This window comes from Centruroides sculpturatus, unplaced genomic scaffold (genome assembly GCF_000671375.1).
Source record: "Centruroides sculpturatus isolate CEXI.00-Female unplaced genomic scaffold, Cexi_2.0 scaffold1199, whole genome shotgun sequence".
Taxonomy (NCBI): Eukaryota; Metazoa; Arthropoda; class Arachnida; order Scorpiones; family Buthidae; genus Centruroides; species Centruroides sculpturatus.
The window spans coordinates 181,787-194,694 of NW_019385389.1; the positions used below are offsets into that span (position 1 = coordinate 181,787).

General features: G+C 28.3%; 1 long non-coding RNA gene across 1 annotated transcript; it reads right to left on the minus strand.

Annotated features, from left to right (window-relative positions):
• Positions 1-10,707: 10,707 nt before the first annotated feature.
• LOC111638437 lies at positions 10,708-12,002 on the minus strand. Its single transcript, XR_002758872.1, has 3 exons — positions 11,654-12,002; positions 11,486-11,566; positions 10,708-10,754 (listed from the first exon to the last, which is right to left on the minus strand). It is a non-coding gene; the product is annotated as an uncharacterized LOC111638437 (long non-coding RNA).
• Between the last annotated feature and the right edge of the window lie 906 nt (positions 12,003-12,908).

The following is a 12,908-nucleotide window of genomic DNA, read 5'->3' on the forward strand; positions in this document are numbered from 1 at the left end:
ATACATCTTTTTTCTTTTTTTACTGTTTCTACTTTCTTGATACTAAGGGGCCTGAAAATAGGCCCTCTTAGTGTCAAGAAAGTAAAAAAAGTAAAAGAAGCAATACTTGTTTTTATATTCGGTATAAGTGTCGTCCTATCGTATATACTGTAATAAATCATAAGAAAATTTGCAAAAGTAGAAGCCTTCTAGAATGCATAGAAATAAATTATGATGACAAACAACTTTAGAAAGAAGGAAGGAACGAAATTAGAAGAGTTGTAGGAAAAGGAGTCATTTTAGAAGAGATTAAAGATCAAGAATTAGAAGGAGCAAGTTGCATTACAAAAGATTAGAAGAAGAATTACAAGAATCACAATAGAAAAGATTAGAAGAGAGAATTAGTAGAAAAGACGGCGTTAGAAAAGATTAGAAGCAAGAATTACAGAAGAAACCGGATTACAATAGTGTAATTGGAGGTTTTCTACTATAAAAAAGCATCCTTTCCTCTCATCTCATTCATCCGATTCGATCCTTAAACTTAATTTTAAAGAATCTTGATGAGAGAACGAATTATCAAAACTTAAAATATGTGTTAAAACATGTAAATGTAACCAATTAACATAAATTTAATTAAAATATTCTAAAATTTAATTTTTTTAACGTTAGAAAAAATACAGGTATTTTGTTAATTTATGGAAATTCGTTATTTCAAAAATTAAAAAAAATATGCCGCTAGGGAGCGTAATAGTTAAATCTATAATCCGATTGGCTGGGAAAGGAGACAAACTACAGTGTTGCCATTTACTGATAGATTAAATAATTTATCAATGTCATTTCAACTTAATAATTCAAAAATATTTTCATAATCGAATTATACATCTCCGTCAAATATATTTGAATTTTTTCACAAAAATATTGAAACTATGTCACATTACGTAAACACAGGGAAAAAAATATTCATTGTCTTCAAGACATTACAAATTCGGGGTTTACCATTTTGTGTAATTTTTCAAATACATCTGCTTCTATCAGAAAAGATTTTTCTGTTGTTTCTGTAAAAATATACCAATTTTACTACAAGAACAACAATTTATCAATATTCTCTACAGAGGATGTCATTTGTCTCCACTGTTATACTTCCTTTTGGATTATCTAGTAAAATGGTGTTTATGCATACAATAGGAAGAAAATAAACTTGGACAAAGATTAAATAAAGAAAAATAAAATGAACAGAATCCATCGTTGGGATTCAGAGAGGGGAGGGAAGAAAAAAAAGGGAAAGAAATCTTTTGAATTATATGTGATGCGAAGAAAATTGAACTTGTTTACATTCAGGCATTTGCATCAGGGATGCATTTATATCTTCTCCATTAAATCTTTTGGAATATTTTAAATGAGGTTAGGTTTTTAGAGGATTCAAATAGTAAGATTTTTATGTTAAAAAAAAATATTTTTTGTGTTCGGTTCGCTTCGAAAATTGCTATAATGGTTAAACTTGAAAGGTTGTAGCAGAAATGCATTAAGTTTGTTGGCTTGTTTTAATGGTTATGTTATTTAATGTATCGCCTCGTGTGGTTTACTAAATACAGGGTTTTCTATTTTTTTTATAGATGTATTTCTTAATGATGCAATGAACTCTTATAAGGGTATTATATGGGATCGTTGTATTCACACCGAAATTGTTTGGCGAATTACAATGGTTAAAATCACTATAGAATGTTGTTGTACGGAATTTTAGACATGCCAGACATGTAATGATCTAAATTTACATTCAAATTTCCCTCTTAAAACTTATCAGATTATTCTCAGTTTGTTAGAACTTGTTACATAGATACTAACGATAATCATAATGGTAATTAAGTTAATGTTTATATATCTTTGAGGCATTAATAATGCATATAATTCATACCAACTCCGCTAAATTTTATTTTATTTATTTATTGATTATTAATTAATATTTATGCTTTACTAAAAATACAGTTATTTAAAAATAAACTGTATACAGATTGCCCAAAAGTCAAGAAATGAAGTAATTGAAGTACAATAAATTAACATCTTGCAGTTACTCCAAACTAATTCAAATATTTTAAAATAAATATTATCTCGGTTAACTGATTTTTGAGTAACCCTATATACAAATTTAGAAGATAAAAGGATTCATATTTTCCTAATGAGAAGGAATATCTTTGTATAGTTACTTGTATAAGTTTACTTGCAGGATTGAATTAATGGAACAAGGCAGCTCAGTAATTGGGTGATCTGCCATGGGATGCTGTACAGTACCTCCCAGGTAGACTTTCTATGAGAAACTAGCCTCTATTTAGATGTTAAACGCCAAAAAGAGTAGCTTTTATTTAGGTATTAGACACCAGTAGAGTCTGTTTAGTTGTTAGATACCAGAGGCTAGACTAGTCCCATTTAGATGTTATATACCAGAAGAATAGCTTCTATTTACTTGTTAGATTTGAGACATGATAAGAATAGCCCCAATTTAAGTGTTAGCAGAAAAAAACTCAGAAAACTGCACGTGGACAGCACGTTGGCGAAAAGCGAACCCTCGACCAATTAGTGTTCAGTGGTTTTACCCACTCGGCCACTGGTGAGAACAACTTATATTATATATATTATATTAACAATGAAGCACAACACATAAACTTCGTATAAAAACATTTTGAAGCTCTTTAAAGAAGTGAAAACGCAGACGGCACTACGGGAATATTTATATAAAATGTAATCCATTACTGACTACTCGTCGACGATACCATCCCCCAAAAAACCTACTCTAGAGTGTACAAGCTTGAAGAACAGCATTAACGTAATGATGTAAACACCAATCGTACTGTACATCATTATAACATGATTAAGATTACACACGTTGTGCTGACGAGGAAAAAAAACAACACATATAAATCATAACCTGCCTAAAAAACACAGGAATTATAAGGTTAATAACGCAAGACTCTTATTGACTCTAACAATGGGTAGTAAAGTTAATTTGTGAAGTTTTTCATTCTATACAGTAATTCTGTTGAAATATGTGTTTGTAGTACTTTTACGATCTTTTATTCTATGTCGCCATCTGTTGTACAATTTCATCAGACATGTTTACGGCTCGGAGACGTATACATCTAGAGTTATTACATCGTTTCCTGTCTGACGTCATAAATAAAAGTTGATTATGTGACAAAACATACTCAAAGAATAGAGAATTTTTTCTTTTTTTTACTCCAAACCACAAATGTTTCATTGAAGTGGACTGTCTATAAAATTCCTTCCGCTTCTTTGATTTTTAATACTTTTTTCTCTTGTCTTTAGCTAACGTCAGTTTTGTACTGTCAAATATATATATATTTTTCAGTGAAGACAATTTTTTTTAAAGTTTTCTTGTACATTTAGTATATATATTATTTTTGAGCGTGTTTTTGACGCTTCATGCCATCATCTTTCTCCATTTAAACCGGACTTATTATTTTAAATTTTTTCGATTTTTTATAGAAATTTTGAAATGTTTCTAAGAAATTCTACGGTTAATAAGATAATGAATAGGTAAGATAATACATGAAAATTTCTTTTTCAAATGATTTAATAGTTATGGCTTTAAATTAAAAGATAAATTTAGTTTATGCTACTTATTTGTCTGAAAATTTTCATTTGTATATAACTATCAAAGTGTTTTATATTTTCTTTGTTTTTATGTGTTTTTATATTTTCTTTGTTTTATTTTTGCTATTTTTCTGAATTTGCTACTTATTTGTCTGAACATTTTCATTTGTATATAACTATCAAAGTGTTTTATATTTTCTTTGTTTTTATGTGTTTTTATATTTTCTTTGTTTTATTTTTGCTATTTTTCTGAATTTTAAAGTAATTTAATTGAAAATTTTTCTGGATATATTCACGAAACTCACATTTTCACTCATTTTAAGGTAACCGTAGCTTATCAAGGAAAGCAGAAACGTATGAAAATAAACTTCAAACTGTTTATAAAAAAATATAGAAAAAGATTGTTTTATTAAAACAGAAAATTTTCCGCCGTAACTTTTCTACTTACTTAAACTTAAAAATGTTAATTATTTGTGAAAATTTTAAGATTATTCTAAGTAATCCTAAGGTAAATCGTTAACGAAGTAATATATAATAATGTTAATATCAATATTTTATCACGTGTCAGCGTGCGAAACACTTCAAAGAACTTCCTAATTTAATATGCGAATTTCAAAACTCTATCCAGAATAATTCGTGAACTTAAGGAAACTTAATAGTTTTCTACATTGCAGTGCCATCAGAGACTGACGAGAAAAGTAAGAATTACAAACAGAAGGTGGAAATCTTATGCAATTCAATACTCCACTTGCCAATAATACGTCGCCATCTTTATTTTCTGCACAGAAGTGCTTCTTGAAATACACGCCAGAGGCCAATAGTAAAAGAGAAAATACTTTTCCTTACGACATTAAATTTCCAGTTTATTAGCATGGTCTATTAGAAGTAGTGGGGTCTAGAGTTATAAGTTAACTTTCTATTTAGAAAATTTGTCTGATCGATAATGTGATCTTCTCGATTTTTGTAAATTCGATTCCACCGAATTGCTCTAAGGTAAATAAACTTAAGAGATCGTAAATAGATACCCATTAATAAATGTAGTTACAAACATTTTTCGAACTGTAGCGAGTAACGCTGATTTTTAAGTATACCAATTCCGAATGGGAATATGCAAATGATGAAAATCCTCAAGGCACGTTCTTTTATATGCGCGAAAACAATATTAAGTTCCTTTCAACTCTCGAAATTTTAAAGGTAATAAAACACAGTTTACTGTATCTTTATCAGTACGTAACATAACATTAGTTTACTGAGAAAAAACTCGATAAAGTTATTACATCTTCGTAAAACTGGTATTTTAAATAACCTGTAAATTTTTGTCTATATCTAAACGTCAAGTGCAAGGAATCTTTCTTGTCGGTTAGTGTATATTATATTCTTTATTTGAGTTAAGTTTTTAATGATAAACGTACAAATTATGTCCCGTAAAATAAAGTTGTATTTGTACTGTACTATTTTTTTTTCTTCCTCTTATCCTTGTCGAAAATCTACTTCTTTGAAAAAGGATGAGAAAAAAATCCATCAGTATAAACCGACCATTAAAGACTCGATTGGGAACATTAACTCGGACATGGAGAGTCTTTTATTTTGATGTTTGGACTAAAAGAAACTTTGGAGCATGTCAGACAACACTATACATCATTTACTTACTTGGAAATTTTCAAGTGTCCCCCTGTCCTTCACTCTTATGTATTTTTGCTACGATGAAGCGAATGGTTTGTTACAGTTAGCAGTAAGATATATAAATATATCGAATTCACATAAAAATAATGATTTCCAGTACTATTGTCGAATTACATGAGAATATTGCGTGTCATTGTGCGATATACTTACTTTAAATCGAACTATTCCTTTAGTCATTCTTCTATTAATGGTCATTTGAATTATTGTATGTAAAAAAGGAAGCTCCAAATTATGATTTAGAGCTTCATTTCTAGTTTCCAGTTTATGGAAAATATTTTTCATATAATATTATACGTTTGAGTATATTTATATACCGTATTTTGGGTCAATTAATAGCTTAAAAGTCTTAGTTTGAAAGTTTTGAACTTAAGTTTTTCGATCTTTGAACGTTAAATTTAGTTTGTGTTATTTATTAAACGTGGACTAGGTGTAAGCTTTTCCTTAATGCATTATCAGTTCGGGTAAACAGGACAAGAAAATGATTAAAATAAAATATACGATTCAATTGTTAAAATTAACATTTCTTAATGCTAATTTCAATTCCCTTTAACAGTTTTTATGCTAATTTCAATTGTTCTTAACAGTTTTTATGCTAATTTCAATTATTTTAACAGTTTATTTTGTTTATTTCAATTAGTAAAAGTGGTTTTTTGTTTACTTTATGTTTTTAATTATGCCAATTTATGTGTATTTTATGCTCATTGTAATTGTTCTTATGCTAATTTTAATTGTTCCCAACCGGATTTTTATGCTAATTTTACTGTTCCTAATAGTTTTTTTTAATGCTTTTACTTCAATTAGCAAGAGTAAATTTTTGATTATTTTATGATTTTAAATTACTGTAAAATTAAAAAGTTAAATGGATACACAACTGAAGTAAATAAACAAAGTATTATTAAATTTATTAAACATACCTTTCATACGTAACTACAGTATAACTGTATAACTTATACGAGTTCGGCGATATGACCAAAGAGATTAGGGGTAAAAATTCCCCTGGGTTCTCTATCCTTAATGCCAAATTTACCCCGATAATAGTCTGTAAACCAATGCTTTTAAGGATTTCGAATAGGGGTAAGATTCGATAAATTATATTCCTTCTAAAATATTAGTCAGTTCTCCTCTACTTACAAAATATAACATGAAACATTTTACTTGTAAAGATAGCACGCTATTGTTCTTTATTATAGTACTTATGCAATATTGCTTTATGAATTATGTGAATTAGCTTTGTACCTTCTATAAAAGTACGAGTAACTAACTGGAATACTGCCTGCTGTTTGAATGTAAGCTTAGACCAATTATTGATGCAATAATCACGATATAACAGTTTATAGCCTTGTGATATGAATATAGTAGCTATTGTTGAGTGTAGATAACAGCAGAATATTATTTTGAATATCTCGGAAACATTTGGATAAAATAGCATAAAGTTGACCAAAGTTTGTCTTGTGATTAGTCTAAAATGAGGCCATATCTTCAGAAATATGACATTTATAAGCGATTATATAATTATTTAATGTATTTTAAATGAACATCAATATTTGAGAGAGATATCTTTATTAAATAATATCAAATTTAACAAAAATTTGAGATAAAATCGTAAAATGGCTTTCATATCACATTTTTCTAATTAACGATTTAAAAAAATCTATGTTAATTTTACAGAAATTAATAAATAATATGCAAAACAACGAGGAGTCCTCTTTATAATATCAAAGATTTAACGATTAAGAGTTTTAAAATGTAAACGATTGGTTACAGAAATAAAAGTAGGCGGAGACACGAACAGTTCTGCCTATATCTGTTTTTATTGACCAATCGTCGTTAAAAATTAATGTGTATTAAAAGTCTTAAATCTTACTTTTTATATTAAGCTGAGAACTACCTAAGTTTAATTTTTTTTCTTTAATTTTATTTATCTTCCCGGTGTTTTTGACATTATTTATTTCATTCTGGCTTACGTATATATAATAATTTATAATATAAAATAATACTTAATTCAGTGATAAAAACTTGTAAATATTAGATGAAGTAGAAAACAAATTTGTCAAAGGAGAAAAAGAATTTATATACACTTTCAATCTAAAAAGTAACGAGTCACTTGATTTTTAATATCGATAGAAGATTTTTCTTACTCGTTTAATTAAAATTCCGTTCAAATTCCACTTAAATATTAATTATAGGAAAATAACAATGTTATCAAATATTTTCTGTTTAGTATTCCCCTTTAGGAAAAAATATCCTCACCGTTATAATTATAGGATTATCTGAACAACTAAAGGTGGAAGTTTAATTTGTGTTTTTTCAGAAAAAAAAAATTATTAATTTTTAGAGGATTTTCCATTATTATTCCCGTTATGCATTGTTGACTCGAGAAAATGTTAACAAATTAAGTATTTTTCAAAATTAAATATAATTTAATTGTATTTAGGGAAAAAACGATTTTCTGGTTGGTTAATTTGAAAAAGACAGTTAAACCTCCAAAGAACAGACACTGACCATTGTTCGGAGATGACCGTCGATTGGAAGTTACAGTATTTTCAAAAAGAAACATTCCTTAAAACATGACTGTCGTTTACAGGTGGTCGTTATTGGAGGTTTGATTGTGTTTAAATCTATTAATTTAAAAAAATTAAAATGATTACAAATGACATTTTAAAGTATTTTCAGTAAAATCTGTGTAAACTAGATTCGAATATTTTTTCCGTTTTGGCAGGTTTCCGTTTTATCAAGGTTCCGTTTTAAACAGGTTTTACTCTATGTAACATTTTTAACTAAAAAAATTATGAACAATTCAATTTTAAAGTTACATTTATTCTTTCATGCTACTAAAGTAATAATTAATGCAGAATTTTACGATGTTTATTGTATTAAAACTTCGTTACCAATGTTACTATCATAAAAATCTATCAATCAAGACAACTTCCACTTGAGAAACGATAAAATGTTTCTTAAGTGAATCCTCTGCCATCCACTACCGTAACAATAAACGTCACAATCGAGTATATAAGCACTACGTTACGCTGTTATAGAAACGATCACTTTAAATAAATGCATTATAAAAGCAAGGCTATTACAGTAACAAGTATCATTTTGTAGTAAATATACTCTGTAAGTCATATTATTACTATTATGTTACTATAGTTACAAGATTTTATGGAAGTTTATGTTACTCTATACGCGATATTTTATAGAATTTTACATTTAATAAAAATCCAAGTGTATGATGTCGAATGAAGGTACTTTAATATTGTTATTTATGATCGTTACGCTGCTGTAGTAACAGGAAAAAACCACGTGAATAATAAATTATTTCATAAGTTATTTTAAAGTGTTTTTTAAACATTAATTTATATTGTGTTTAATTATTTAATTACTGAATGTTACTAGAGTAACATTAACAAAATGCTACTAGAGTAACATTTTCGTATTTAGGATGATGTAAAGCTACAATTAAATTAAAGAAAAATTAGAGAATACCTCCAATTTTCAAAATTAATTTTCGAAAAGACATACAGACGAACTGCCAATAACGGCCACCTCTAAACGACAACCATATTCTCAGGGTTGTTTCTTTTACAAATGTATACAAAATAATCTCTACACAAAGACTCTATTTTTTAATATTCCCGCCAGTGTCCGTTGTTCAGAGGTTCATATATTATTATTATGTTACTGTATCAGTAAAAACAATAAATAACATTTTTTAAAAATACACAAGTTTACAAAAAATACAAAAATTTATTAACTTTGACACCAACTAAAGTATCAAAATTGAACTTCTCAACCTCCGACATCTTTGAGTGTGTTAAAGCTATCTCATCCAAAATCCTGAGGATCGCGATCAACCGGTTGAAAGATAAGCGTTAACATCACGCTTTATCCTCCCCGAAAAAAAAAAAAATGACGCCTCTCTGGAACAAAATGAAAAGTATGTCAGGATGGATAGTAGGATTGTTTCCAATTTTTTTTAAAAAAGATAAAATTTTGAAAAGTAGCAGCATGATAGCCGATATTTTTACTGGAATTTAATATTTATCACTACTACTTCCCAACGCTATATATATACTTTTTCCATCTTTTTCTCTGCAACGTTTCCTTAGGCGGATTCACAATTGACGCAGATATATGGTCGTCGATAGAAGCTCTTTATTCTAGTGACAGAGTATCTTTCCCGGATTGTATACAAGATAATCTCTTTGTTGTAGCATTCCAACCGGGCACCTGATTGATAAGTTGTGGTTGTAGTAAACATCCTCCCTCGTTTACATCCTTACAAATCAGCCTTACAACTTTGAATATCTTTTTCTAAGCTGGTTTACTACATTAACATAGCATCCTCTTGTTTTTACATTCTCATTTTTCAATGTTTTTACTATATCAACATTTTGAACGCTTGCTTTATAAAAAATAACCAAAATTTTTATGCTTTTATATTGAAATTCTTACGTAAATTAACATTACTTGATAAGTTTTTAAAATTCTGTTTAGTTCTTTAATTATTTACAGAAGTATTACAGACACAACTCTAGTACGAGTTAATTTTTCTGTAAGTAGCAGTCTGACGTTCCATTCTGTTTTGGCAATTTTTACTTTCGCAAAAATTTATTTAAATAGCAAAACCGAGCAATCTATCCTGTAGTAATTTAAACAATCCAAAAATTTAGCAATTTTGGTGTCTTTGTAATTATTTGACAAAATTCAAGGAATATAAAAGGTTAGAAAAACTTTCTAAAAAATCACTTAAATTATATAATTTTAAACATAAATTTTTATATTTTCTAAAATAATTATATTTATTTTAATAATTACAGTGTAAAAATAATGTACAGTATGGGAGTAATGTAGAACTTGAGGAAAGAAGAAGCGCCATCTGTATACCGAGATGAAAGTTATTTTAAAAAGTTAAAGTTATTTAAAAAAAAAAAATTGACAAAATCTATCAAAAATTAGGAACAATTTAGAAATATGGATTAATTATGTTTGAAGAATTAAACTTTTACAGAAATTTTTCACTTTCTTACTTTTAAACGCAAGTAGTCCAATTATCAGTTTTATCCTCTTTAGTCCCTCTCGAGGATGAATCGAAACAATACAATTAAGAAATTTTCTCATAACTTAATTGAATTATATAATAATGTTCAGTAGAATTGTAGTGACAAGTGAAGTGGAATAGGAAAATATCGAAAATAAAATATTCTTATTCGTTCAATTATGGATAAGCAAACAAATTATTGAGTTTTAAGTCCCAAATTGAGGTTTATTTCTCTTGAGGAACTTCAACTTCGACTCGGTTCACTTCATTTTCAATTGAAAGTTTTAATCAGTGACGAGTAAGACACGAAATAATGGCTAAGCAGAAAGATAATATAATCTTCTACCTTTACTTTCATCGGATAATGTCAAGTTAAAGTGTAATTAGCGATAACGCATGCCAGAAGCGTCACGTTTAAAAAGTTCGTCTTCTTTTTACTGAAAATTATCTAAAAGATAACGAAGAGATAATGAAACAACGTTCAGATAAGTTTAATTAATCTCAGATAATATAACAATGAAAAAAAAATTGATCAGTTTCGCATTGATGTCATTTTCGAAACACGTGTTCAAAAATAACGTTACTTTTTAAAATAATAATAATTTTAAAAAATGTCAAATTGTAATACGTGTTTGAAATGGATGAAATTTAATATTGGCGCCCTCTGGTAACCAGTAGTACAGAACTGGATAATTATTATATGTAAATAATTAATAATGGTAAGCACGTGTTTAAAATTGACGATATTCTACAATATGCCGTTTTATTTCACGTGGTTCTACGTGTTAAACGTTGATTAAAGATTACAGGGCCAACCTAAAGGGCCCAGTAATATTTTAAGTAATGCTGAGCACTCAAAGTTGCATAACTAAGTGGTGCAATCTTTAACATAGGTACAACTTAGAGTTGGCACCATGTTAAAAATTATAATTTTTTTAATATTATGAAATCATATAACTAAACAGATAAATTATAAGGTTATGTTAAAACGTGTCCATTTTTTATGCATAGTAATTTTTTAAAATAATTCGTTAATTTATGTGGTAGACCAAAAGTTGGTTATCCAATATAAAATCCTTAAATCTATTTTACAAATAATTAAAACCAATTTATAACAGTTGTATATATTCAAAATAATTATTTAAAACAATGGAGTCAGGTTATTTATCCAATTCTTACTTAATTGCATTGTAGAAAAATAGACGAAAAATCAATTTTTCTTTGTGTTCTGACTTATGGAGGGTAGGTAACTCCAAATTTCTAAAACATTATATCAATAATGAAATAAAAATTAAAGTTAAAAAAAAAGGTAAAAGCAAACCCAATTGCAGAGAAACACTTTATTACATTTTCATACTCCCTAAATGCATTTTGCCAAGAAAATTAGACCTCCTCAGTAGGGTTATCAACATACAGTTAAAACATACAAAGAAAATATTAAATAATTCGTATAAACAATTCATATTGAATAGATATAAAGTGAAAGAGGAACAAGAAACAAAACAGTTGTCCAATCTGATGGTTATAAGAGGCATTAAAAAGGATCCATTAGAAGAAGGAGTGGTCTACAGACTTGAATGCAAATATAATGTCATATGTTTCTATATTGGTGAAACGAAGAGAAATTGAAGACCAGATTGTCAGAACATTTAGCAGCTGCAAGATTAAAAATGAATAATTCTGCTATCATTCATCATTGTTGTATTAATAATTGTTAAATTAACATTAATAATGTAAAAATTGTTTATAGGGGGAAAATAATGTAAGAAGAAAAGTTAAAGGACATTTTGGCATAATTATGCAAAAATAACACTGTTCATTTGAATACGGGTATGTTGACAGCTGCATGCTAGGAGACTTTTGTCGGATATATAGATGGAAATTTGTAATGAAAACTGATAGTACTGGGCGATTACCTAAAAAATAAAATTCGATTACAGAAATCGATTACCACACCTTTAATAATAAAAGTGATTATTAAGTTAGTAAAACACTATTATTTTTAATAATACTTGTTAACAAAAAGATCACTCACAGATTTCACATTTTTATAGAACACTAGCTGCAAGGATCCGCTTCCCCGGGTTTTTATTTGCATGTAATATAGTTTATACATATATATATATATATAAAAGACTGTTTTTCTAAGTAACGTAGAATCTAGCTGCAAGGACCCGCTTCGCTGGGCAAAAAGTAACGATAGTGAAGATTAAGATAATTAGCCTACATTATAGCTAATCTTACCCGTTTTCACAGAATGCAAGAATTAGGTCCCCCATTTCCAGACTAATTAGAGAATTTTTACGTTTAGCCAAACGAACTATTTTCAACGTTTCTGAAACGTTTACAATCGTTTTATAATCGAACCAATATTCGAATTTTATGTTCGAATTAAATTCGAACAAAACATTCGAAATAGAAAGCCACTTTCAACCACTTTCAGCCTCATATCTCCCCACCCTTATAGCTATCGAGACGCAACCACCCCTATGCACGAATGGAGACTTGAGGCTACCACCACATACAAACACCATTCACGTACGATGTGTAGTTTTAGCGGAAAAGTGAAATATAGGGACATACATGTCCATTTATATATATA